Below are 25,457 nucleotides of genomic sequence, written 5' to 3'. Positions count from 1 at the left end.
TTCTGCTTCAAATCAAAGATTTTATGTCCGGAAAATCATTCAGATCAAACGGGAGGGACGGATCTGCTTGAGCGCGGCGGGCGGCCTCTGGGTGAGCACAGATTCAGGCTGAGCGGCTTTAGTTTGAGAAATTCATCCCGGGAAGTTCAGCTCATTTTTCTGCGCTCGCCGTGGTGGCGAAGGCCGGAGTCACGGAGGCGGTTGTCCTGCTGGAAGCAGCTGCACAGATGGGAACAAGAAAAAAAAAGTCAGAGCACGTGTTGGACGGTGAGCATAAGGAGCTTCCAGGAGAAACATTTGAAACGTTTGAAAACCTCCATCCAGCTTCGGTTTGTCAGCAAGAAAAATGGCAAGAGGAGCCACCTGTGGAATATTAATTCCACAGGAAGCGCCGGGCAGCATATGGTGCAAGATCCTGCAGGGCACAGCGGACGACTTGAAGCTCCAGATGACAAAGGCATCGGATCAGCAAGGACATCCGGGAAGGGCGGGAGAAGATGGAGGAGGATGAAATTACTGGGAGGAGGAGTTGAAAGAGAAAAATATTTATATTCCAGCAGATTTTGTGCTTCGCAAGCTATTATTCCAGCTTTCGTCATTTGTGATTCTGTCCCCCCGCCATTGATAAGTACAGAAGTAATGAGAGGAGAACGGCGCTCCACACTTTTATTGAGAAAAGGCAGCAGGAATCAGGCCACTCCCTCTGTGGCTTTGTTTTGATGAGCGATCGCTGCAGCACTTTTTTTTCTTCCTTTTTTTGGCTTGTGAAATTGCGCTTCAGTCACAGAGGGAGTTTGCATCCACTTCTGACATCAGTGCAGGAATATAGATATAAACATTAAACCCTGCTGAGAATTCCTAATGGCGATCCAGGCGGGAAACACTGAAGCCACTTTTACAAACACTGAAGCCACTTTTACAAACCTTCATGAACGTCAATTTTTTGTCTGCTCCTGATTCACAGTGATGTGAATATAAAAATATTTAAATACAGTTTTGAGCTTAATTTTCTCAACACATGTCCCAGCATCATCAGAAAAATGACACAAGTACACGCTAAAAACACCAAAAATATTTTCATCAGTGGTCGGTTTTCCAGTTCCAAACTTGAATCTAACTTTTCATTTTTGACAGAAGCAAAGATGAAGGTTATACTTATGACTGTAATATCGACCCCTCCCCCCATCTCCCCTTACCACCATCTCTAACATCCCACTCTCTTTTTTCTCTTTTATTTTATAATTCTGTATTTATCCCACAATGGGCAATTTGTTCTCCGCATTTGACCCATCCCGTGGGGGAGCGGTGAGCTGTAGCCAAACCGTGCTCGGGAGGCAGTAGCATGTTAAAGGTGAGGTTAATTGCTCGCCATTGATATGGTATCCTCCCCAGTACCATTGTCAGATTGTCAGTACCCTGGTTTCCTGCATGGTAGTCTTTCACCTTATCAACCGAGCTACCCAGCTGCCGTCTTTCTCCTTTCCTTATCCGTCCGGTCCAACAAGGAATGTGTATAAATATAATTATTATAAAGAAAGCTTAACCTCAAATACAAAAGAGGTTTATACAAATATACTCCGTTTATCTGAAGATCCACAAACCCCCCCGTACCAGGGGTGTCAAACTCATTTTCACTGAGGGCCACATCAGCATAGTGGCTGTCCTCAAAGATAAAACTTATACATGTAACTAAATGTAATGAAAAATAAATGTAACTACTCCTTAATGTTAAATAACTCATTATTTATTTATTATAACTTAATGTGACAATTACAGTTGCATAGAAAACACGTTTGCTTGTTACTCTAGCATACATTCTTTTAAATTTTGTCCGCTTATTAAAACCCACGATCAATCAAACTGTCCAAGTAAATAAAGAAAAATAACAGAATACTGAGCTGCAAACAAAGAACATGTATTATAGTGTAACATTTGACAAAAAAGGCTGCACACAGCCTTGGATCCAACTGATGGTTTCTCTGCATACACACATAAGACCTGCAAACATTGAATAATTAAAACTGCAGCTACACATAAATAATATGTAATCAACTAAAAGAAAAAGTTATTTTAAGAAATTAAAATCTTTTATGCTCTCGCGGGCCACAGAAAATGACACGGCGGGCCCCATTTGGCCCCTGGGCCTTGAGTTTGACACATTTGATCTTTACAGTAAAATCTCTATAACACAAGAAGCCTTCAGCTCTGATCTGTGGCTCAGCTGTTAGAAAATGGAGGGTTATAAATAGTTAGCTAAAAATTACCTTCACAAGAAGGTCTCACCAATGTTGGGTATTTTCAGCACACAAATTTAAAAAGAAGAGTGATCCATATATATCTATATCTATAGATATATATGGATCACAATCACAGACGAACACTAGTAAATTCTTTCCATGGAATGATGGTGATGAGACTTTGGGGTAATTTATATCTGTGTGTCCCTCCGTCCGTCATGATGTGACTCAAGCATTTCATCCGACCAACACAACGGTATTTTATTTCTTTTTCTTAAAAGAACCAGGAAGTGTTCTGTTGGGTCCACATCTGTGTGAACCTTGGCAGTTTCCTTTTTCCAGCTCAAGCAGCATGCGTCTGATCACACGGCTGATTGCACAGGACAAGAAAACGGCTTGAATTGAGCCAGAGATGAGATGTTTTGTTGTAATCCCAATGTGGATTTCTGCAGATGAGGACGCTGAGGTGCTGGCTGTCTCTTTCATGTCCCCTCATTAGGCCGGTACAGCGTTTAAATGTTTACCAAGGTCAGATCAAGACCAGACAGAGATCTGTTGTGTCCCATCGGTGAGGAGGATTAATAAGAAACCAATTTCCTCTTTTGTCAGAGAAGTGTGAAGCATGTAATCAGCAAATCCTGCCAAAACAGCCTTCAGGAATGAAAGAAAATGGGATTTCATTTGAAGGAAATATTGAAGCTTAGAAGCCTTTATTGTGTTTGATTGTCATCTACTCTAAATGAAAATTTGCTGGCTCTTATTCCGTATTATAGGCGAGCGCTATTTTCACCGCACGTCGCCGGCCCCGCATCAGGTTCAGAGAAATGGCCCTCGGTTCTTTTCAGCGACTTTAATATCTGATATCAAAAGTGGGATGGAGAATTAAAAAAGTAATTTTCTTATCAAACGTCACCTTTACTCTTCGCGTCTGAAAGGTACAGTAAAGACGGCCACAAAATCTTCTTCTCTTTTCTTTTGTGATGAGCGTCTCCTGATGAGGGAAGAATTTTCCTCCTAACTTTAGAATCACCTGATGCGGAGCACCAGTTCTGTCTCTGGACAACGCTGGTCCAAGATGGCCAAGATGGACTGGGCTGAGTGACCCCCCCCCCCCATTGGCGTTCCCAACAGGAAGCACCCGCAGATTCCAAGAAGCCAAAATCCCACAGACGTCTGTGGAGAAATAAACAGCTGTTACTCGAGCCTGCTGGCCCCCCGACACCCAAGTGGAAGGGGTGTGGCCTACCAACAAACTCACTGCAGATTGGCGAGAGTGGTTGCCGTAGAAACGTTGACTTAGAATGACTTGGATGAATCACTGGTTACTGACGACGTCTGGCTCCAACATTACGGCGCCAAAATCACGTAAAAAAATGTTTTCGGCTAAACTGACTTCATTTGGTTCGGGCCGTCGTGACCCGATCAGTACCAGAAACACGATCGCCCATGCGTGAAATGCGTCGACTTTAACGGAAAATATTTTAAAGCACTTATTGCTTGAATGCTACAAAGCAACACATCTTCTCTTCAGTCCAAAAAGGTCAGCAGAGAGTTGAGAGGAGGCATTCTACCCTGCATTTTCTTCTGGTTTATTATAGTATCTTCCGCCATTTTTTTGGGTGCTTAACTCCTTCTACAATTTGTCAGCTTTGAAAATGTTCAGCTTTTTAAACTTTTTCCAGCTATGACTTTTGGTCCTTCAAAACCTTAACATTTTCAAGATGTTCCGGGATGATATGTCCTCTCTGTATTTGGAAATGCAGCTCCCTCTAGTTAGTTGGAGTATTTCTTGTGATGTCAACAATAATATGTATCTCTTAAATTGTTTACGGTAATAAAAAACACTTTTATTTAAAATGAAAACACTAAAAAGTTACAGATTAGTACTTTATGACCCGTACTGCGCATGTGAATGTTTTTTCTTCTTTTTCATGTAATGGCAGTTTACTCCCCATTGTGCAAGGACACCGACACTTTACTAACTTACTTACTTACACAGACACGTTATGAACGGTTAATTTGGCAGGAAAGTGGCTCGGACGGAGACAAAACTGACAGGGAAATGCTATGTCTAATTCAAACTGCTAAACTTGTTGCAGTGTTGCAGATGAGAGGAAGTGAAGAAAGACGGTAGCGCTGAACTCCCAGACCACGGACCGCTACGGTCCTACATTTTTTCAGATTTTCTTTAATATCTGATTCAGAGGGAAGTTTTATTTTGAAAAACGACTGGATTTTCTCCACTACATCCGACTCGCTCCTGACGCATGTCAAGTCGCTCACTCACGGGTTCAAGATCCTTCTGCTACTTTTTTTAAGCGGCTGGGCCAACATCTCAATTGAAACCTCCCAAGTTAGCTAATTTAACAAAACACTTTATTTTTATGTAAAAACACAAACGTCAATAAAAGGCGGACAAAACAAAAAGCTGTGTTTGAAAAAGAGCGGGTAGTAGAAACATTTTGTATGATCCCACCCCTTTTTCCAACACCTTATGTTGTTCATGTTTCCATTTACTGTTCATTAAATCGGCATTTAACAAACAAAAACCAGGAGACTTTACTCCAAATATGGATTTCTTGTGACAGTTGTTTCCAAACACCATAACAATAATGCAGAATATTCATTAACCGTTTTTTTGTTACTAGGATGCTGCTAATAACGTTACTCAAACAATATTTTTATTATATTTCGAAAATGCCAGTTTTAGTGACCATTTTATATGCATTTAGGCTGATGATTTTTTTTTCTTGGCTTCCACTTTGACGGTTATGGGTTTGATGGAAAATCTTTATTGCATTTTAACGGTACACAAAATCCAGCGTACACATAAAGTTTAAAGCAGCTGCAGATTTTTTTTTAACAGAAAATTGAGATAAACTTTACCCATTTGAGGCTAAAGTTTGTATGAGTTTAAAAACATCGGATGCCCACTTCAGCCTCGTGCAGGCCGGTCTCTGGAAAAAACTGACATTCAAGGTCCGTGGCCTGAAAAAGGTTGGCGATCGCTGACATATACGGTATACGGATCGGGTAGCGTCAGGAGCCGGAACTAAGCCACGGAAGTCACCCTCGCTCAGTCCAGTTCTTTTAACCCTTGTGCTATCTTGTGGGGTCAAAATGACCCCACTCTTACATTGACGTGTTCTCCCCACCATGACAAAGGTGGAAAAGGGTGAAGAAGATTTCATGTAATCTATGGACACCAGTGAAGATCACAAATTTTGATTTGATTTGATTTGAAATGGTTTATTTCAAGCAATCAAATAGAAGTTATACACAAAAGCAATATAAACATCAGTTATACATTCATACAGTAACTAATCAAACTTAGGATAATTAGACATAATTAATAAATATTGCTTGAAAGGGAGTGGAAGGAAGCGAACTTATATAATTCCACCCCGTTATACTATAACCATTTTATTACATGATTTATCAATATCCGGTTCCTAGGTTTTATCAGACAGAATTAAGAATCATAAGGTATCAATAAGGCACATGCCAAAGATGAATTACTTAAGTACTACGTCAAAAATAACTATTTTAGAAATTAACATGGCAAATGCAGCATCTGAAATATATGCAAATTATGTTACTTTTAAAAATCATTCATATGCTTTAAAAAATAATACTATACCAGTAAAATAGACACAACACTGTTTCAGGAGTTTTCATAGCAAAATTTCATCAAGTATCAAAAGTTAAAAACATGTGCAAAGTTATGCTACATTAGGAAAGATTTTTGAATCAATTTTTCAATTTTAGGAGCTAGTGAAGTAATATCATCAAAAGTCAATCAATTTAACAATTTTCAAAAGTGATTAATCATTTGTTTTACTCTTTTTATATATTTTTATTTTTATTTTTTTATTTTTTTATAATAAAGCAATGCTGTTGGGGAAAAATAAAAAGGGTCCATAACTGTCGATTATCCAAGGTTGGTATTTCTTCTTTTACTGATAACAGCTGATCTCCTGGGTTCAAAATAGAGTTAATAGTTCTCTTCGATGTTATGACTGCAGACATTAGATTCAGGTCCATATCCTTCTTCAGCTGATATCAGCTGCGGTGAAAGTTGAGGTCAAGTTGTCTGCAGGTCAGAACTCTCTGCTGTTATTCAGGTGACGTCAGACGATGGAGAAAGTGATGATTCCTGGTGTCATATTTCTTGAAATTATTTGGCTCTTTGGTTTATTACTCCATGTTGTTTCAGACGACCATGATCAAACACTTCTCAAAGTCTTTCATGGTGCTCACAACCAGAACCTTGGACCGGTCCTCTGGACCGAGCGGTTTGACATAAATCCTGCAGCCTTTAACCCAAGTGTTCTCAATCTGCTTACGCTTCCTGAGAAGCCGTGCATGTTTTGAGATTTCAGCATTCCTCCTGGTCAGATGGTCGTTCAGATAAACAGCCGAACCTTTCAGGTGTTTCCTTTGGTTCATCAAAGCTAGCTTGTGTTTGTGATTCACAAACCTGATGAGGATCGCTGGTTTATCCGTCTCCTTTCTCCTGGGGAGCAGGTGGCAGGTCTCGATGGTATTGAGATCCAGGGAAATCACTTTAGATGTGAGAAATGAATGTATTTGCTGTTCCAGAGACTCTCCACTGACCTCCGTATTAGCACTGCCAGCTACGCTAGCGCTAGCATTAGCAGTGCTGGCTCCAGCTGTATTCAGCTTCGCTTGAGGCTTGATTGGTACTCCAGTGAGAATGACATTATTCATCCTTACTTGCTGTTCCACATCGTCCAGTCTTTTCTCCAGAATCTCGACCTGGTTTTCTCGCTGCTCGTTTTGAGCCCGAAATCTTCGGAACTCTTCCATCATCTCCCAGAACGGTGTTAGCTTAGCCGACACTTGATCCATAAAACTTTTCAGCGTTTCTTGAATAATGTCAAGAGACTTTTTGAGTTCTTCATATTCCTGGGGTTTCTTTGGGGGCATGGTCAGCTCTCTTTTTTGGAGAAAAATCAACTTTTTAAGTAATTTGAAGATAGTTGTAATCGCAGAGAGGCACGCCACGCGTCCTGCTGCTGTAACCCGGAACCGGAAATTTCAACAAATCATTGAAGATAAAGGTTCAAGCACACTGTGTAACCCTTGTGCTATCCTAGGCAATTTTCCATTGGGAGTTGGGTCATCTAGACCCACTAGACAGTGTTCTGAACCTTTTTTCTTCAATGATTTGTGATCTTTACTGGTGTCCATGGATTACATGAAATCTTTCCACCTTTATCCACCTTAGTCATGGTAGGGAGAACACGTCAATGTAACGGTGGGGTCATCTGTGATAGGGTCCAGATGACCCACGTTAAAGTGCCTTGGGTGCACTAGAGAGATACAGTCATTGAGTGATCAGCTGATGTTCTGATGTTCCAGCAGCTCCTGGGTTTGTTCTTTGCCTGGTTGGAAGTTCCTCTCAGTCACGCCTCTGTAGCTCAGCAGGACGAGGATCGGCCTCGGCGTGCTGCTCCAGTCCCGCTTGTCGACACTCAACATTAAGAGGAGCCAGAGCCCCGCTGCTGAAACATGCAGGGAAACTGAGGCTGCTTTTAGTTCTTCGACTCCACTATAACAAAGAAACCGGCCTTTTGGATCAAAGCTGTGGCGAGCTGAAACTTTCCTCTTTAAACGTGTGTTTTGTACCAAGAAAATTTCACTTCATCAAAGGAAAATCTTCAGCCTCTCTTTCCCCGTTGCATCATCAAGGCCTCGGCTCGTCCTCTGCTCGTGTCTGAAGCATCGGCTCACTTTTCAAGCTCCACGGCAGAAGAAAAATGTGGCAGCCGCAGCAAATTTAGTCCGGGGAAGGATTTTTTAGAACCGCTTGTCACTTAACAAGACAGCTTTCTGAAGCCTGCAGCCTGAATGTGTCTCACAGGAAGATGACTAATTACAGTTATTAACATCTGCTTAGCCGGAATATGAGATGCAGAGAGAAACAATTTCCAGAGAGCGCCTAAATACGAGGCACAGACTGAATAATGTGTTTACCAAAAGGGCAAATGACTCACAGAATAAAAAACAACAACAAGGATGGCCGCTCTCTTTATCTTTGGTTTAAGAGGACGTTTGTGGGTCGGGAGGTGATGAAGGATTTCTCCTTCTGTCAACGGCTGCCCTTACTTTAGCCTTTTGGTCACAGTCCGTGGGAGGTGTTGACTTTCATACTTGTATTTGTAAGGATGCATGAAAGTGTCTTACATTTGCATGAAAATATTCTTCTGTCCTGTTTTCACATTTTTTTGCAAAAAAAAAAAGTCATGACTTAAACAGGGAGACCTGCCCGGCTGGGTCAACATCACAGATGGCAAAATGGACAAGAAATTAGAATAAAGACCAGAGAATCGATTTGAGGATGAAATTTAGAAATAGATACTAAAATACCATTCTGGTGAATAATTTTAAAATTCAAAAAGCACAACATTCTGTTTTTTTTTTTAAGATAAAGAACTTTCAGTTAAAACAAAACAATGTGTGATGCATAAATATTTATCTCACGATATATTGAAACCTTTAGGTCAGACATATAAAACTTTATTCAAAAATGCAAACTACCAGGAGCTTAACAGGAAAACTTCGGCTAAAGTTGTCTTGGCAAAATGTAACTGATGGTATATTGTGTTCAATTCTCCATTCATCCATCCACCTATCCCATATACTGTTGGGTGAAGATGGGGTTCCCCCTGTACAGGTCTTTTCGTCTTCATCCATTCATCCAACTGTCTGTCCGTCCGTTCATCCATTATGGTGGCCCTGAGGTGCAAATCACATCAACAAATCGCTCGATGCATAAATATTTTAAAGGTCCCAATGACAATTAAAAATACAAGGTAAAAATTTAAAAAAATAGCGTTGTATTTCAGAAAAACAAAACACAATTCCAGAAACCAAAACATGAAAAAAAAAACGTTTTGGGAAAAGACAGTCATTTTCCGTTACACAAAATGAAATGAAACTCAACGAGAAACCGGAAAAGGTAGACACTATAGACACTATGCGACATCTGATTGGACGATGACGTTTTTCCATCATTTCAACCGATAGTTATACATGAAGCCATACTGGATATCATCATCCAATCAGTGATGTCCTTTAGTGCCTACCTTTTCCGCTTTCTCATTGTGTTTTTTAACATTTCATTGATGATCGGAGTGGGACTTTCAGCTGAATTGGTTCCGTTTTTCTTTTTTGGAGTTGGAAAATAGGTCTAAACCTGCACTCCTGCGTCTGTCTGCCAGTTAAACGAATGGACTCTGGATCTGCTGTTAGCCTCTTTGAAGAGGAAGGTCACTCAGGGAACATGAAGAGGAGCACCGCGCGTCTCTTTTCCCTCTTTAGTCACCTCATTTTTCTTTGGTTTTGCAACCTTCAGGAGGCGACGGTTTCCTCAGAAGAAGGTCGAAAGCGGCTATTTCTAGCAGGACTGGTTGAAGCTAAGCAGGATAGGGTGGAGGTGACTCTCTGTGCATGCTAACGAAGCTCTGGATGTTTACAGAGTGCTGGATTTTGATCGCAGGGACCTTTCCCAGGAACAAACGCCTTTAAGAGGTCCTATTTTTTTGGCCCCCCTTCACTCTGACTGCTAGAACCAGGAGCTAAACAGAGCACTGAGAGAGACATCTGACCCCTTGAATTGGAGGAGGAGTGCTTTTAAGATTACCTGGTATCTTCAGAACGAACATTTCTGACTCCTTAAGTACTTCAGACGCTTTGAATCCACAGCAGCCGGGAAAATCAGATCATTTCAAGTTCAGTTGGACTTAAGACTTCACAGCCCATACAAACCCGAGCTTTGATGGTTGAGCTGAATCATAAAAGACTCAATAGAGCAGATACAGTTAGAACTTGGATGTGAGGTCAATCATACCACTCTCTACGAGACAGAACACGCGTGTAAATAAAACACATGAGGCACAGATGATTGGTTTTCTAGTAAGAATGGCCCATGGGGGACATCAGTCCCTCTAAATGTGGTCTGTGTTTCCAGGTGGGGGTTGGATAGTGGCCTGTGGGGGTCCCGAGCCTCCCTTTAGAGGGCCACCGATCTCTGCTAGTAAAACCAGATCAACCTGTGACTACATGTGACTTTTCCTGCTTTGGTCAATTTACACTTTAGTTTGGTTTGATGTTTCCTGCATTTTGTATCACTTCCTACTAAAGGCTTGGTTGTGAATATTAAAAAAGGAGTAAAAATCAAAGTTTCTTCTTGTTTTTATGAAATTTAACTAAAACAACTCGATGAACAATTAAGTGTTTCAAATTAAAGCAAAAATGTTTTCTGAAACATATTTGCACATTGTTCCTGCAGAGCTGGTTGGTTCTGGAAAGGTGGAGGAGATAGCTGGTTCGGTTCTGGACAGGTGGAGGTGAGAGCTGGTCGGGTTCTGGACAGGTGTGGGTGAGAGCTGGTTGGGTTCTGGACAGGTGAAGGTGAGAGCTGGTCGGGTTCTGGACAGGTGGAGGTGAGAGCTGGTTCGGTTCTGGACAGGTGGAGGTGAGAGCTGGTCGGGTTCTGGACAGGTGTGGGTGAGAGCTGGTTGGGTTCTGGACAGGTGGAGGAGAGCTGGTTGGGTTCTGGACAGGTGGAGGAGAGCTGGTCGGGTTCTGGACAGGTGGAGGAGAGCTGGTCGGGTTCTGGACAGGTGTGGGTGAGAGCTGGTTGGGTTCTGGACAGGTGGAGGAGAGCTGGTTGGGTTCTGGACAGGTGGAGGAGAGCTGGTCGGGTTCTGGACAGGTGGAGGTGAGAGCTGGTCGGGTTCTGGACAGGTGGAGGTGAGAGCTGGTCGGGTTCTGGACAGGTGTGGGTGAGAGCTGGTTGGGTTCTGGACAGGTGGAGGAGAGCTGGTTGGGTTCTGGACAGGTGGTTGTGAATATTAAAAAAGGAGTAAAAATCAAAGTTTCTTCTTGTTTTTATGAAATTTAACTAAAACAACTCGAACAATTAAGTGTTTCAAATTAAAGCAAAAATGTTTTCTGAAACATATTTGCACATTGTTCCTGCAGAGCTGGTTGAGTTCTGGAAAGGTGGAGGAGAGCTGGTTGGTTCTGGAAAGGTGGAGGAGATAGCTGGTTCGGTTCTGGACAGGTGGAGGTGAGAGCTGGTCGGGTTCTGGACAGGTGTGGGTGAGAGCTGGTTGGGTTCTGGACAGGTGGAGGAGAGCTGGTTGGGTTCTGGACAGGTGAAGGTGAGAGCTGGTCGGGTTCTGGACAGGTGGAGGAGAGCTGGTTGGGTTCTGGACAGGTGGAGGAGAGCTGGTCGGGTTCTGGACAGGTGGAGGTGAGAGCTGGTCGGGTTCTGGACAGGTGTGGGTGAGAGCTGGTTGGGTTCTGGACAGGTGGAGGAGAGCTGGTTGGGTTCTGGACAGGTGCAGGTGAGAGCTGGTCGGGTTCTGGACAGGTGTGGGTGAGAGCTGGTTGGGTTCTGGACAGGTGGAGTAGAGCTGGTTGGGTTCTGGACAGGTGTAGGTGAGAGCTGGTTGGGTTCTGGACAGGTGGAGTAGAGCTGGTTGGGTTCTGGACAGGTGTGGGTGAGAGCTGGTTGGGTTCTGGACAGGTGGAGTAGAGCTGGTTGGGTTCTGGACAGGTGTGGGTGAGAGCTGGTTGGGTTCTGGACAGGTGGAGGAGAGCTGGTTGGGTTCTGGACAGGTGAAGGTGAGAGCTGGTCGGGTTCTGGACAGGTGGAGGAGAGCTGGTTGGGTTCTGGACAGGTGGAGGAGAGCTGGTCGGGTTCTGGACAGGTGCAGGTGAGAGCTGGTCGGGTTCTGGACAGGTGGAGGTGAGAGCTGGTCGGGTTCTGTACCGGTGTAGCCCCTCCTCCTCTGAACTATGCGGAGGCCTTGGGTGCAGCAGCTGAGTTTATCATTCCTAACGAGAGCTCTGCAGCCGACCACACTCCATTACACACCAGGCCGATGATAAATTACACCGCCCTCCACGACTTCATGACCCCCCAGGGATGTTTAATTAATCAGTGGCTCCACCTGAATGCTGAGAGTCAAAGGAACAAGCGGCGGGGGCGGGCCTGGACACAAACTACTCTGCACACTTTGCCTCCCAGCTGCCTCACCTTGAAACCAGGTGTGAAGACACAGACAGCCGGCGAGGGGGGGGGGCAGCTTTCAGACCCTGTGGGGGCTTTTAATGGATGGGCAGAGGAGCTGCTTCCACAGCTGTGCTGTTGTTGACTTTGATGTGAGAGAAAAATTTTTTTTTAGTAGCCTTCAGTTCCCAAACCGTCAAAATAGACCCACAACATGAGAAATCCGAGACGTTGAACACATAAATAGAAACTGCAGCAGCGGTTTGGTTTGCAGAATCACACGTTCACTGGGGCTTTAACCAACGTTCTTCTGCGTTCTGCTCATCCACAGATCCTGTACTGATGATGGAAAAGTGACCCAAACCCGACCGTGATGCCACATGGAGTGATGAGCCTGAAGGAGGCTTCAAAACGTGTCGCCTTCCACTCGTTCATTTGTCCCGCTTTCACACTGCACTTTCAGGGGGGGGCAAAACATTGACCCAACTGTTACGCAATTCCAGCTGCTCCTCTGGGGGGCAGTATTGTTCCAAAACTGCATGAGATCAACCTTGTAACAGCAGTGTTGATGCTCTTCGGACCAACTTTTGAACCGTTTTCACACATAAAAGTGGATTCCTAAAAGAGGCTTGACAGTGAAGTGTTAACGCAATCAGCTGAAAAACGCAGCCTTGCGCCGTTATGCAAAATTTAACATAAACATTTAAAATATGCAACACTTCCTCCTAGCACCCTACCCGCCAATTTTAACCGCACCTTAGACATTTAGGGCCCCTTGGTGGGGAGGGTGAGGGGACGTCACTGTGAGTAATCAGGAGACGTCCCCTTAGTGCCCTACCCGCCAATTTTAACCGCACCCCCCTTAGTACACACACCCCTCCCCCCTCAATATATACATCCCAACATAAACACACACACATGCACACACACACTCTCTCAAACACACATACACGCACACACATTTTGCAAGGAAGGTGGGACCTAGGACCATCTGTCCCCTGCCTCTTCCCTGGTGGGGGGTACGGGCCCCTTTGCAACGGCGGCTGTGTCCCCGGGGTGCTGGCTTCCTGGGCCCGGCGGTGCTCTCTCCGCGCGGTGGGGGGGTTCACATTACATCTGAGCCGGGGGTGTTTGTGTCCCTGGGGGGTGGGTTCTGGTCCTTGCTCCTGAGTGCTGGGCCCCGCCAAATTTCCAACTGTGGCCGAGCCTGGTCGGGCCATATTTACAACACCCCTTGTGGGCCCTCTTTTTTCCCCGGGGTTCCCCCCTCCTGGGCGGGGGCGGCGGGCCCCTGCCTCGCTCCTCCCTGGACCAACCGTTGGCCGGGCGGATGGCTGCCTGGAGTGCGGAGTGGGTCTCCCTTGGGGGGTCCTGGCCCGTACCTGGGGTTGGGGCGGGGGGATGCCCGGAACTCCTGGGTGGTGGTGGGGTGCTCGTCTGGGGCTGTGGGCGTCCTTCTCCGGTGGGGCCCTGCGTTGGGTTCTCCCGGCGCGGCGGGGGGGCTGCTCTCCTGGTTGGGCTGGGGCGGCGCCCTCTTTCCCTCCGTGCCTCCCTGCTCTCTGGCTCTGGGGGCCTTGCGGCGGCCCTGCTGGCCCTGGCCTGGGTGGCGGGCTTGGTCGCCCGGGCGGCGGTTGTTCCCTGCCGGTTCCCGTGTGGTGTTGGGGGGAATCCGGCTGCCGCTGCTGGTGCGGTGGGGGTCTTGGGGTGGGGATGGCTGGGCACTCTCCCTCCTTCTTTTCACGTTCCACCATCCATTTTAGAAGAACATAAACACTCACCTGAGCACAGGTGTCAGCTCAACAGACTGAATGACTGAAATATTTCACACTAGTTGGTTTTAAGGCATAAGTATGCGTGTGAACACTATCTGTTTTGTGTACATGTCGACAGGTGGACATTTTTGCAACTAACAGGTGTGTTTATAACATTTGAGTGTGTGTGTGGACAGGCTCCGCCCTTTTTTTTTGTTTTTTTTTTTTACATTTGAACCTTACCATAATGATTAACAACCAGTAAACTTGTTGCTTTATGCTGCTTCATGGTCTTATCCCCCTTCCCCTCCTATTATCACCCCCTACCCCCCCTCTCTCTAACGTCCCTCTTTCTTCTTCCCCTCTTTCCTTTTCCGTCCGGTCCAACACCAAAGATTTTCAGACATGTTTGAAATTAATAAAGTTTGGCCTCAATTACAAAAGGGGTTTATTCAGACATACCTTTGGTTTGTCTGAAGATTAATAACCCCTCTTGTTAAAGTAAAATATGTCCAACCCAAGAGGCCCTCAGCTCTCATCTGTCTGCCTAGCTGTTGGACAGGACAAGTTAAAAGAAAAAAATAAAAAAAAATAAAATATGCAACACTTTACTCACGTAAAGGACCAAGAGGACATCATGTTGCCCTGACATCATTAGCAGTTCACGTCTCGCCCCCCTCCTCCCCATATCGCTCAGAAAATACCCTTGTTATATTTAATAATTTTGAATCTATATGTGCTTTACACGTGTTCTATTAATAAACCACTTTTAGCCTACTTGGTCTTCATTTATTGGGGTTAGTAATAAAAAATAAATAAATAAATTAATGATAAAACCTGATTAGCTAAAATTATTGAACCAAAACTACAAACATATTATTTCTGGAAATTGTTAGTGGTCTTCTCCAAAGCCAAAGAGCCACACTGGAGAGATGAAGGAGCCACATGCGGCTCCGGAGCCTCAGGTTGCAGGACAGCGCATGAAGGGGCAGAAACGGGGGCAGAAATAGTCACCATTGGGGGGGGGGTTGTGAGGCTGCAGTGTCGGCCGCGGCCTCTGTGTGGCAGTGTGCCCTCGTGGTGCTCCTCTCAGCCCCCCCCCCCCCCCCCCCCCCCCTCCTCCGCTCGTCTCATCTGCCTCCTTCATGCTGGGCATCTTCCAATCTGGCCTGAAGTGATGGAGCGACTGGCGCTCTCTGTGTCAGCTCTCCTCAGGATTGTCAGAAGTCCTCTGTTAAATCCCCCCACCGGCTGGCCCTGCGGGCTTCCAGGAAATTAACCAGAAGGGGAGAAACTCTTTATGCTGCAACAGTATTACTCCTCACCGCAGACAAACTGGGTGATCTCTGCTCGCGGTCATTTCAGGAGGGGAAATAAGAGGGACAGAAAACCAGGGAGAGCGTTTGATTTAGTTAGATTTTTGCTGAAAAAACTTCTGCTGCCGGTGACTCATTCTACAAATTATGTGAGCCGAATGAGCCCATATTTGGTCCAATTCAAAGCAGAGAGGATTTTTTTTTGCCTGTCAGTTTTTTTTAAACATTTATTTTATTTTTTTAAAGTCGAGAGCGAAATTTAACCTTTCAGGTAAAAAAAAACAACCTGCAAGCCAGCGCTGGAGAGCAGCCAGAGTGGCCGTGAGGAACACAAAGTTCAGCCAGACTTCACCAGCATTAGCCCAGAGTTTATTTCACACTGAGATGAACAGCAAACAAGCGGACGACTGACTCTAAATAGATCCCGCAAAAGGAAGGAAGCACCGCTTTTGGACGGGGTTTAATGATTTTTGGCCCAAACTTGAAGAGTTTATAGACTCATTCCAATGAAAATTGTGTTTTTAAACATGTTCTGGTGGCTATATATATATATATATATATATATATATATATATATATATATATATATATATATATATAAATATAAAATTCAGAATAAAACTAAGTTTCTGAGTATTTATTTATTGAAATGGTTGTGAATCAGGAGCAGATGAAAAAAGCTTGTAGTTGTTACGTAAAATCTCCAATCGACAGACCACAAGCTCCCTGATCCGTGCATCCTTGCAGACAAATAGATCCATGTTTTCCTCGTGGCGTCTGGCTCCAAACTGCACAGCTGGATAGCTACCACATTGATCGCCATTTTTGTTTTTACTCCTAAATTTAAGTTGGTGGGTATGAGGGGCTTTACGCTAGCGGTAGAGCATGTAAACCAAGGGATGATAGGAAATGAAGGCAGGCTTACTCCGTGCCAACAGTTCCACCTACAACTCCGGGGGGAATTTCTGATTAACTCCTGCTGCTCTGCAAGAAATGAGGTCCTAGAAAATGACACAGGATTTTTTTTTTTAAATTTTGGTTACAGCTAAAAATGGCAAAATCCTAAGTAAAGGGAACACTGGAAACGCTAAAAGAGGATCAAAGTGGGACTTTAAACAACCAGAAGCTTCAAAATATCGATGGGATGCTTAACCAGCTGCATAAAACTGAATTTATTAACTAAAAGGTGATTTTAAGCAGGTACCAGGATTCCTTATGTACTAAAAGCTGTTCATATATTATGAATGAAAGGAAAACAGGAAGGTTTAATCATACTCTGTACTTCAATAATTCATCACATACCTTGCTGTTTCTGTTGGTGATTATCGATTTTAAAGATGAGTGATGATGCGAGCATCTTAACGGATGGACGCCTAAACGCCGGCAATGAAAGCAGCAGCGGTTGTTTAACGTGCGGTGGACTCGGCTTTACGGGCTCCAGCGGTCGGACTTTGATTAAAACGAGCAGCAAGTTTCTGGTCACACAGCAGATGGACTTAAATCAAGTATTTAAAGTTCCACCCTGATCGTCTTTTCTTCTATTTTCTAAGCGTTCCCAGTGGACTTTTACTTATGTGTATGGCCCTTTTTAGCCAAAATCCCCCCAAAAATCCCAGAACATAGTTTCTGCAGAGCGGCAGAAGTCTGTAAGGAATTTGCTTCTGATTTGAGGGCGCGACAGTGGGTGAAGAGTTAGCCCGCCCCCAATTACCATCCTTCATCTGTTTACACCCTCAGCGATATGGGGAAACCTCCGGTTCTGATCGAGGGCTTCCGGTTTTACACGTTGACGTCTTCCAACCAGATCCTCTTGTTTAATGGAGACATCGTAAACCTTGTGCTATCCTAGGCACTTTAACATTGGGAGTTGGGTCATCTAGACCCACTAGACAGTGCTCTGGACTTTTTTGCTTCAATGATTTGTGATCTTCACAGGTGTCCATGGAGTACATGAAATCCTCTTCACCTTGAACACGTCAATCCTATGAGGTCATAGGATTGCACAAGGGTTAAAATGACAACTTGAAGACAAAATCTTTGTAAGTTGGACAATCGTCTCCAAGTCTGGTCCTTTTTCGATTCATTTCTGACAACAAAATAACTATTTTCTTACAAAAATTATTTTCCGTACAGCTCTCACAGGTCGGTCCAGACAAATGTTCGGAACCCCCCCCCTCCACTAAACCAAATCATTTTTACACAAATTCAGTTTCAAAAAGGAGAAAGTTTCTGTTTAAGATGCAAATTGATAATAAGACAGAATTTAAAAATGAGGCCCCTGGAGTGAGAATGGTGATGGATTGAATCTAACAACAAGTCTCTCTGTCGGCGCCCTTCATCAATCACTTTCACAGCACCACACACACACACACACACCCACACACGCACACACAGACACACAACAACACACACCTCGTCCCTGCCTGTGATCCAATCTACCCGGGGACCCCGGAGTAAGCTAAGTGAGGGTAAATGAGAGCGCCTGCGTTGAGCCTCATCATGTCGGGTAAGAGCTCACGCTGCTGGTGGAATATCCCTCGTAAAAACCTGGAATGGAGTTAAAAACATCATTACTGCTATGAAACCACAACGCAGGCGGGAAGCTGATGTTCAGAGGAATGAAAAGAATGAAAATAAAAGAGAAATTCTGAGCAGGATAGTAAAGCATCTTCAAATGATTGTTTTTGTTATTCCATGTTTAGGTCAGATTTGTCCGACGTGAGCTTGAATAAACTCCAAAAGCAGATTTAAGAATAAAGTCTTCTTCCGGGGGGAAAAACTGAACCAGTTGGGAGAGTTTCCCCTCCCTGAATGGAGCAGATCACACTCTTGATTGACGAATCTTTATGAAAAAAATCACGATGCATGAAAGTTCACCAGAGAACGGTATGGTTCTAAAGTGAAATATGATAAGGAAGAACATGAGACGATAATGACTCGCCATCAAGTTGAATGTAATTCTGGTAGAGGGCAAAAAGGCAGACGGTAAGGACTCCGTTCTGCTCAAAGGCGTTGCGTTTTGTCACATAAATCACCACTTCTTTGTGAGGAAAAGTTAAACCTGCCTGCTTGAAGGATTTGTTTAACTTCGCCAAAGTCTGGGAGAAGCTCTTTATGACTCCCGACGGCCAAGAGCGGGAAGATGCCCAAGAATTGAGAACAGCAGTCCGTCCTCTTTATGTCCGTGCTGACATTCAATGTGTGCACAAGACTCCTCCATGAAAGTGGGAGGAGTCACGTTGCAATAAGACCAAAGCTTTCTGGTTTTCTTCATGTCTTTATGTTTGATATTTTATTCAATGATGCATCAGAGCTGCACTGCTGTTTATCAGGACCCCTCTGTTGGTCTTTTAGTGTTTCCACGCCGGTCCCACCAAAGGTGGAAGCAGAACAGAAACAATGTGAAGCCAGGATCATTATCGTCTCATTTCGCTTTTCAAGGCAAAGGTTGACCAACTTTTTTTTTTTAAATTCAGAGTCGCTAAAACTCTCAGGACAACAACAAGACAAACAAGATAAAAGGGTAAACGGCGTGTACAGGACCATGGTGCTGAGGTGGGGCGGTTGCCTCTGGTGAGTTTGGCGGCGTGTGAATGGGACTGTGTTTGTGTGGCATTTACCATTTTATCACGTGGTTTCACTCTGGGCTCGATGATGCGCGTTCAAGCATATTTCGGGCTTACGTGTTCAAAACTCTTGCGTTCACGTCCCACTATGGGGTTCTGTGAATAAAATGAGCAGCAACTGAACACATGTAAGTTAAACCACTTGAACTTTGTACCAATCGGGGACTCGGATTTGGTAATGACGTATGGGTAGAGTCTTTTTCAAAGCCTGGAAGTAGCAACTGCTTGGAAATTCATCATGGATGAGGAATTATCAATTGCGGTTTTTGCAGGAATCCTCTGAAGTCTTTCATTTATCTGAATAGAGCAGTGAAAGAAAAAGTAGGAGTGAGATTCACAACATTTGCACCGCTTTGACATTTCGCACCTGACCTCTTCGATCTGTGAGTACATATGCTAATGTCGGGTAGCGACAGTCCAGTTTCAACACCATATGCTAAAAGCACATTCAGGAACCATTCAGTGCCCGTCACCCAAGCTCACACAGGAACACACTGGCGGCAGCAGAGCTGCCCAGAGCTACAGACACCCCGGGTTTGTGACGCATGGTCCAGAATGCAGATTCTTGAATGCACGTTTAGCCCAAGGCTGTTCACACTGGTCAAACAGGGAGGACCTTCTTTTTCTATTTCTAATGCATGTCCACCACCGACAGCTGGAAGAGGTTAGGTAGGAAATGTCAAAGTGGTGCAAATATCACAAATCTTGCTCTAAGTTTTTCCTTTTCACAGCTCTGTTCCGATGGAATTCCGGCCGGGCACGAACCGCAATGACTAATTTCTCCGCCATGATCAATTTTCAAACGGCTGACACTTCTGTGTTTTGAAAGGGCGCCACTCACACGTCACTATCAAATCCGAGTCTCTGACTGGTTAAAGTGAAACTGGTTTAGCTTTCAACAATGTCAACACTGGAGCTCAGGCTCGGGTGTTGAAGGGTTACTGTGCAGCGGCTCACACAGTCACGGGGTTCGTAGATTTTTCCGCTACACTGTGCTAACAGGCTGCGGCGCACTTCAAGTTAAAAGGAAGAAAAATTGTCTGCCTTGCCAATGACTGGCGACCTGCCCAAGGTGAACCCCACCATCGCCCCACAGTGGCTAGGATAGGCTCCAGCGTCCCGATGATCCTAAACCAGATTAAAGATGGACGATAGTAGAAAAGATATCAAAAGATTTTGTGGGTACCTGATGAAGAGATGGAGTAAAAATGGCGGTCAGGAACTGTTGGCTTTTCTTCTTCATTCTTTTCTGACTGATCATTATGCATGTCAGGCAGTACTGCCCCCTACTGAGCAGCTGCTGTAAGTACATGATGTTTCCTAGCAGTTTAGTCAAACAAAAGAGTAAAGGGAATCCTTCAAATGAGCAAAAAGGTTTGGCAATACAGAATAAAATCAACAAAACTATTATTTGTCAAGACAACAGGTTATACCTTCAAGGATTTATTTGCTCGAGTAAGAATTACAGGCTTAAAACTCTTGAAAAGACTCTTTTAAGGGGTTTGGCTTGGAGGACACCATCTCTATGCCAGCGTGAAAGCATGAGCGTTTGAACAGAACATGCGTGGCTGGATGAAGGTTTCAGCGAGCAGATGAAAGTGTCAGCGTGCGCTCCTCGATGCCCTCCTGTGATTTCAAAACGCGTTCTGAATAGATGTGGGTCTCTGTGAAGCGCGGCTCTCACTTCCAGCTGTTTGGACATTCTCGCCTAGCAAATTTAATGAAGAGTAGTTTTGAAGGGGACGATAGGGAGAGGCAGGGTGGAGGAGAGACGGGTTTTGATCTTGAATCGGGGGGAAAAAAGAGCAGGAGCCCTTCAGGTCTCCGCTTCCTGGAAGGTTCTTGTAGCCTCCAGGGAGGATGCTTCGCTCGCACTCCCCCACCCCTCGGCTCCATCCTTATCTCGCGCCACCCCAGCCACTCAAGATCAATTATGATTGACAAGCACTCCTATTAAGTTGAAACTACCGGATGGAGACATCAGTGGCTCTGCGTCGCTCTGCCCTCTTCCCTTCTTCATCTCCGAGTCTCATCGGCAGCCCGGCCTGTGATCACACAGAGCACTGCAGGGGCCAGCATGCGGCCCCCCCCTCCATCATCTTAAGAACCCAAATCTCAAGAGGACTTTCAATGACTTTTGCCGTGTTTGCTTGCTCAAGTGGTGCAGCAGGAAAAGTCATCCTCCAGCAGGCAAAGGCGGCGATGCTTCCAGGACCTTCCGTCACGTGTTCCTTGGTTGTTTTCAGAAATGTGTCTGAAAATGTGACCCCCCCCCCATTATAAGTTACAGATAACCGCTGAGTTATCCTGCAGCTGCAAATAGTCGGGGATTCTCCCAAACCCTCCCAAATGAGCACAGCGATGAGATCCGTGAACGATGCGGCGTACAGACCATCAGGTCTGACACAACAAAGACCAGGTTCTCCATGCGGCACACACAGGCAGCCCCCCCCCCCAATTTAAAAATCGACGACCGATCAAATAGCTTCATTTGAAGCACAGCATCACATCGAGATGAGGGGCGCAGACGGGCATCTCTAATGAGGGGAACAGAAGCATCTTTCAGAAAAACCTCGCTGGCCATAAATGGGCCTGATGTCTCTTCCTCCTTAAGTTATTATCAGAACTGAAGGAAACGGCTCACAGGAGAGGCTGCAACGTAGATTATGCCGTCAGAAAAAGAAGTTGTCAGTTAAAGAATAAAATTAACATGAAGGTTTTAATAAAATATCGCAGGTTGGTTTCAATTTTATCTGCCATTAATGTTCATTTATTTTGCACAAGAGTCAGTCACTGGAGGTCACGTGACTCTTAACCTTTGTGCTATCCTAGGCACTTTAACATTGGGAGTTGGGTCATCTAGACCCACTAGACAGTGCGCTGAACAATTTTTCTTCAATGATTTGTGATCTTCACTGGTGTCCATGGATTACATGAAATCCTCTTCACCTTTATCCACCTTTGTCATGGTAGGGAGAACATGTCAATGTAAGGGTGGGGTCATAGGATAGCACAGGGGGTAAGGTTTTTTTTTTTTTACAAAGTGTTACCTCGCTATAATGTTTCAGGATTTTTCTTTGTGCAATTTTTTTTTATTGATTATCAACACACTGTATCTGTATCCTTTGTCCCGATCAGAACTGTTGGGCTCTGATCCGATTCTGAGTCATCTGGTTTGGATATCAATACTGATACCTTGATGCTTTTGTAAAACATAAGGGAAAAAAAGAGTTATGAACTGATCCTGGTTGGTCCCTGTAAAAATGAACGACCTTGGGAGTATTTCAGGCAGGCAACTCGAGCAGTGCATTTACCTGGTTACTCCTCCCTGCGGGCGGTTCAGTCTAATCAACTCACCTGTTCAGCGTCCTACTTAAGTTCCAGGTTTGCGGTCCAATCCTTCTTCATCCATTTCCGCGAGCTCTGCGTTCGTTGCCCCACCCTCCTCCCCGGCTTCCACTTGTCAGCTCCGTTAGGGGTAGTTTAATATCCAAAGTTTTCTATGGAGATCTTTGTTTTATGTATCTGAATGGAGCCTTATGCCTAACTAAAAGAAAATATGGAAATAAATCTTCTTTACTGCATGAGATGTCTGATCAAAATGACATTTTTTTGGCCAAAGAGGCAAAGTCGAAGGTAAAAAGAGCTGGTCTGGCTTCTGAGTCTCGGTAGCAGACACCACATTAGATAAATATGGCAATTTGGTTGGTTAGAATCTAGACCAATCAGCATGGCAGCTGTGTCGCGCTAAACTGAAACTTATGAACACAAAATCAAAGATATGGAGATAAGACACAACGCATGACTGGTAGTTTCTGATTACAGGTTACATCTAATAAAAAATGTTTTCTCTTTTCTTTTTTGGTTCATACGTCGTACGTAAGTCAGAGAGGCTTCCAAACTTTAGGTTTTTTTGGTCCACTTTAGGTTTAACTTCCTTCATTTTGAACTCTGACAGCTTTCTAGCAGCGTCGACCGTTATTGACATTAAACTAATTCCAGAACATGTTGTTCAAAATTGCTGGTTGAGCTCAGACTAAGACGTCCCACAGTACTGCTCCCGCAGTTCATTACTGTAAACAAATGCTCCCTGCGAAACCACACATTGACCATTGCACAGAAAGAATTTCCTCTGAACTGATCACTGTGAAATTAACGGTGATAACCAGAGTTAATACTTCTTTCTCTGAAGCCTCTGTGAGCTGCTCTCCGTCCATTCACCTCATTATTTCAGCCTTCCCACAGCTCTGAATGTGTGCTCATGTTACTGGAAGGGATTTCATGGGGATATAAGCCGGGGGAAGTCTTAAATTAGCCCAAACAAAGACTACATTTCTGCACTTAAGGGCGCTGACAGATTTGGTCTTTGTGAAATAAGACTCACACTAAGCTTTGCACTCAGGATACAAAAATCGTGAAACCTAGAAACGCATTCTGACAGTGTTGTGTTTGTTAAACATTCATGACTCTTACAGTTTTGCCAAAAAAAAAAAAAATCTTATCAGTATGGTTACAACTGGAGCCTCAGTGTCAGGTTTAAAAGGGACAATGAATTTTTTTAATGCGAATATCAATATTTCCCATGATCTTGGTGGAGCTCTGCATGTGAATTGAGGGCTGGCTGATTGGTTTTTATTCTTCACAAGAGCTGTGGAGAGGCAATTTAATTTCCTCTCCTCCTCCCTGCCTCCTGGGATGCTGCATGTTTTCTTCTGCTTTCTGCTCCCTGAGAAAAAGAAAAAAAAAAGTCAACACGACTTTGTCAGCTTTCAGCACATTCTCTGCGCTGACAGATTTTACCTGACCCCAATTTACAAAAAAGAAGAACGCATTCCTGCAGTACAATGTGGATGTATTATCACACTGCGTGTTTTATGTTTGACTCTCAGGAATATTATTGAGAAAAACAAACACTTAAATGAGACCAAACCTTTGCTTTTGGATTCCAGGATAATGTGGTAAAGATGCATTTAAACGGATGCAGTCTAAAATAATGGAAGAAAATTGTTAATAGAGAGGAGAGCGAGAACAAAGTTAGGATGCTAGCATTGCACGCATACAGTATGGGGGAGGAGGGAGAGCTGGGTAAGTGTTCATGAAAACATGGACGGATGAAGATTTTGTGGAAGAAAAGAATAGATGGAAAAGACTGGATGAATACAGTTAAGATGAAGATGGATGGATGGATAAACCAATAGAGTTAAGGCAGGGAGGAAGGGTCAGATTTGAAAACTCAAAGTAATGATTGAATAATTAGATTATTATATGGATGGATGGATGCAAAGATGGATGCAGGAATTGTTTTTTAGTTTTTGTTAAATTAGCTGTTTTGATTTCATTAGAATTCAATTACGAAACATTTCAAACGATCAAAGAACAAAAAACTGAAAATACAATAAATGTTTGCACATAAAAAATATGCTTACAAATTAGAAATATTTTTAGACATTTAAACATATTTACACAAATAAAATGTTTACATGTTTAAAAGATGCTTACACATGTTTTTACACATTTAACCCTTGTGCTATCCTAGGCACTTTAACATTGGGAGTTGGGTCATCTAGACCCACTAGACAGTGCTCTGAACCTTTTTTTAAATGATTTGTGAACCTCACTGGTGTCCATGGATTACATGAAATCTTTCCACCTTTATCCACCTTTGTCATGGTAGGGAGAACACGTCAATGTAAGGGGGGGGTCATCTAAGATAGCACAAGGGTTACAGACGTTTACAAATTGTTTACAAGTTGCGTTATTTTTATGAATTTATGAAGTGTACAGTAAAAAAACATGTTTTCATGTTTTGTTTACACATTTTCTGGATATTTAAACAAGTTTACACATTTCAAACTAGTTTAGAAATTTGTTTACATGTTTACGAATTTTTTCAAAGTTTGAAACATGTTTACACATTTCTTTCATTTCCAAACATGTTTACACATTTATTACGCAGTTATCCGTCTTGACACATTCAAGCATGTTGACAAATGTGTTTATTTATGTAATTAAACATGCTTACATGTTTTTGTTTACACATTTAAGACATGCTTACACATTTTTAGATATGTTAACACGTATTGTTTTCACATTTTATTCATGTTTACACATTTGTATACATATTTTTAAGGTATTTACTAATTTTGTTTAAACATTACCAATGTTTACACATTTGGAAAAGGTTTACAATAATAAGACATGTTTACACTTTTGAAAATGTTCACACTAATACAATATCTACATGTTTAAAACATATTTACACATGTATTTATCTATTTAAATACGTCTAGCCGTAAACAAATTGTTTACAAGTTGACATTATTTTTACGCATTTAACAATTTTACAATAATTTTTTTTTTTTTTAAACATGTTCACACATTTTTTTAGATATTTAAACACGTTTAAATTTGTTTACATTTGTTTACATGTTTGCGAATTATTTAAAATATTGAAACATGTTTACACATTTAATTTCTAT

The 25,457-nt window shown here is 43.5% G+C and overlaps 1 long non-coding RNA gene across 1 annotated transcript in view; it reads right to left on the bottom strand.

Annotated features, from left to right (window-relative positions):
• Window positions 1-18,571: 18,571 nt before the first annotated feature.
• Window positions 18,572-25,457, bottom strand: part of LOC144981565 (uncharacterized) — a 233,670-nt gene continuing 226,784 nt past the window's right edge. Inside the window, exon 6 of the long non-coding RNA XR_013647160.1 lies at window positions 18,572-23,704. This is a non-coding gene — a long non-coding RNA (uncharacterized LOC144981565). The remainder of the gene's footprint in view (window positions 23,705-25,457) is intronic.

Source organism: Oryzias latipes, chromosome 13, assembly GCF_053564925.1.
Source record: "Oryzias latipes strain Hd-rR chromosome 13, Olatipes_Hd-rR_3.1".
Taxonomy (NCBI): Eukaryota; Metazoa; Chordata; class Actinopteri; order Beloniformes; family Adrianichthyidae; genus Oryzias; species Oryzias latipes.
Note: the sequence above shows the minus strand (reverse complement) of the source record. Positions and strands in the feature narration are given on the sequence as shown.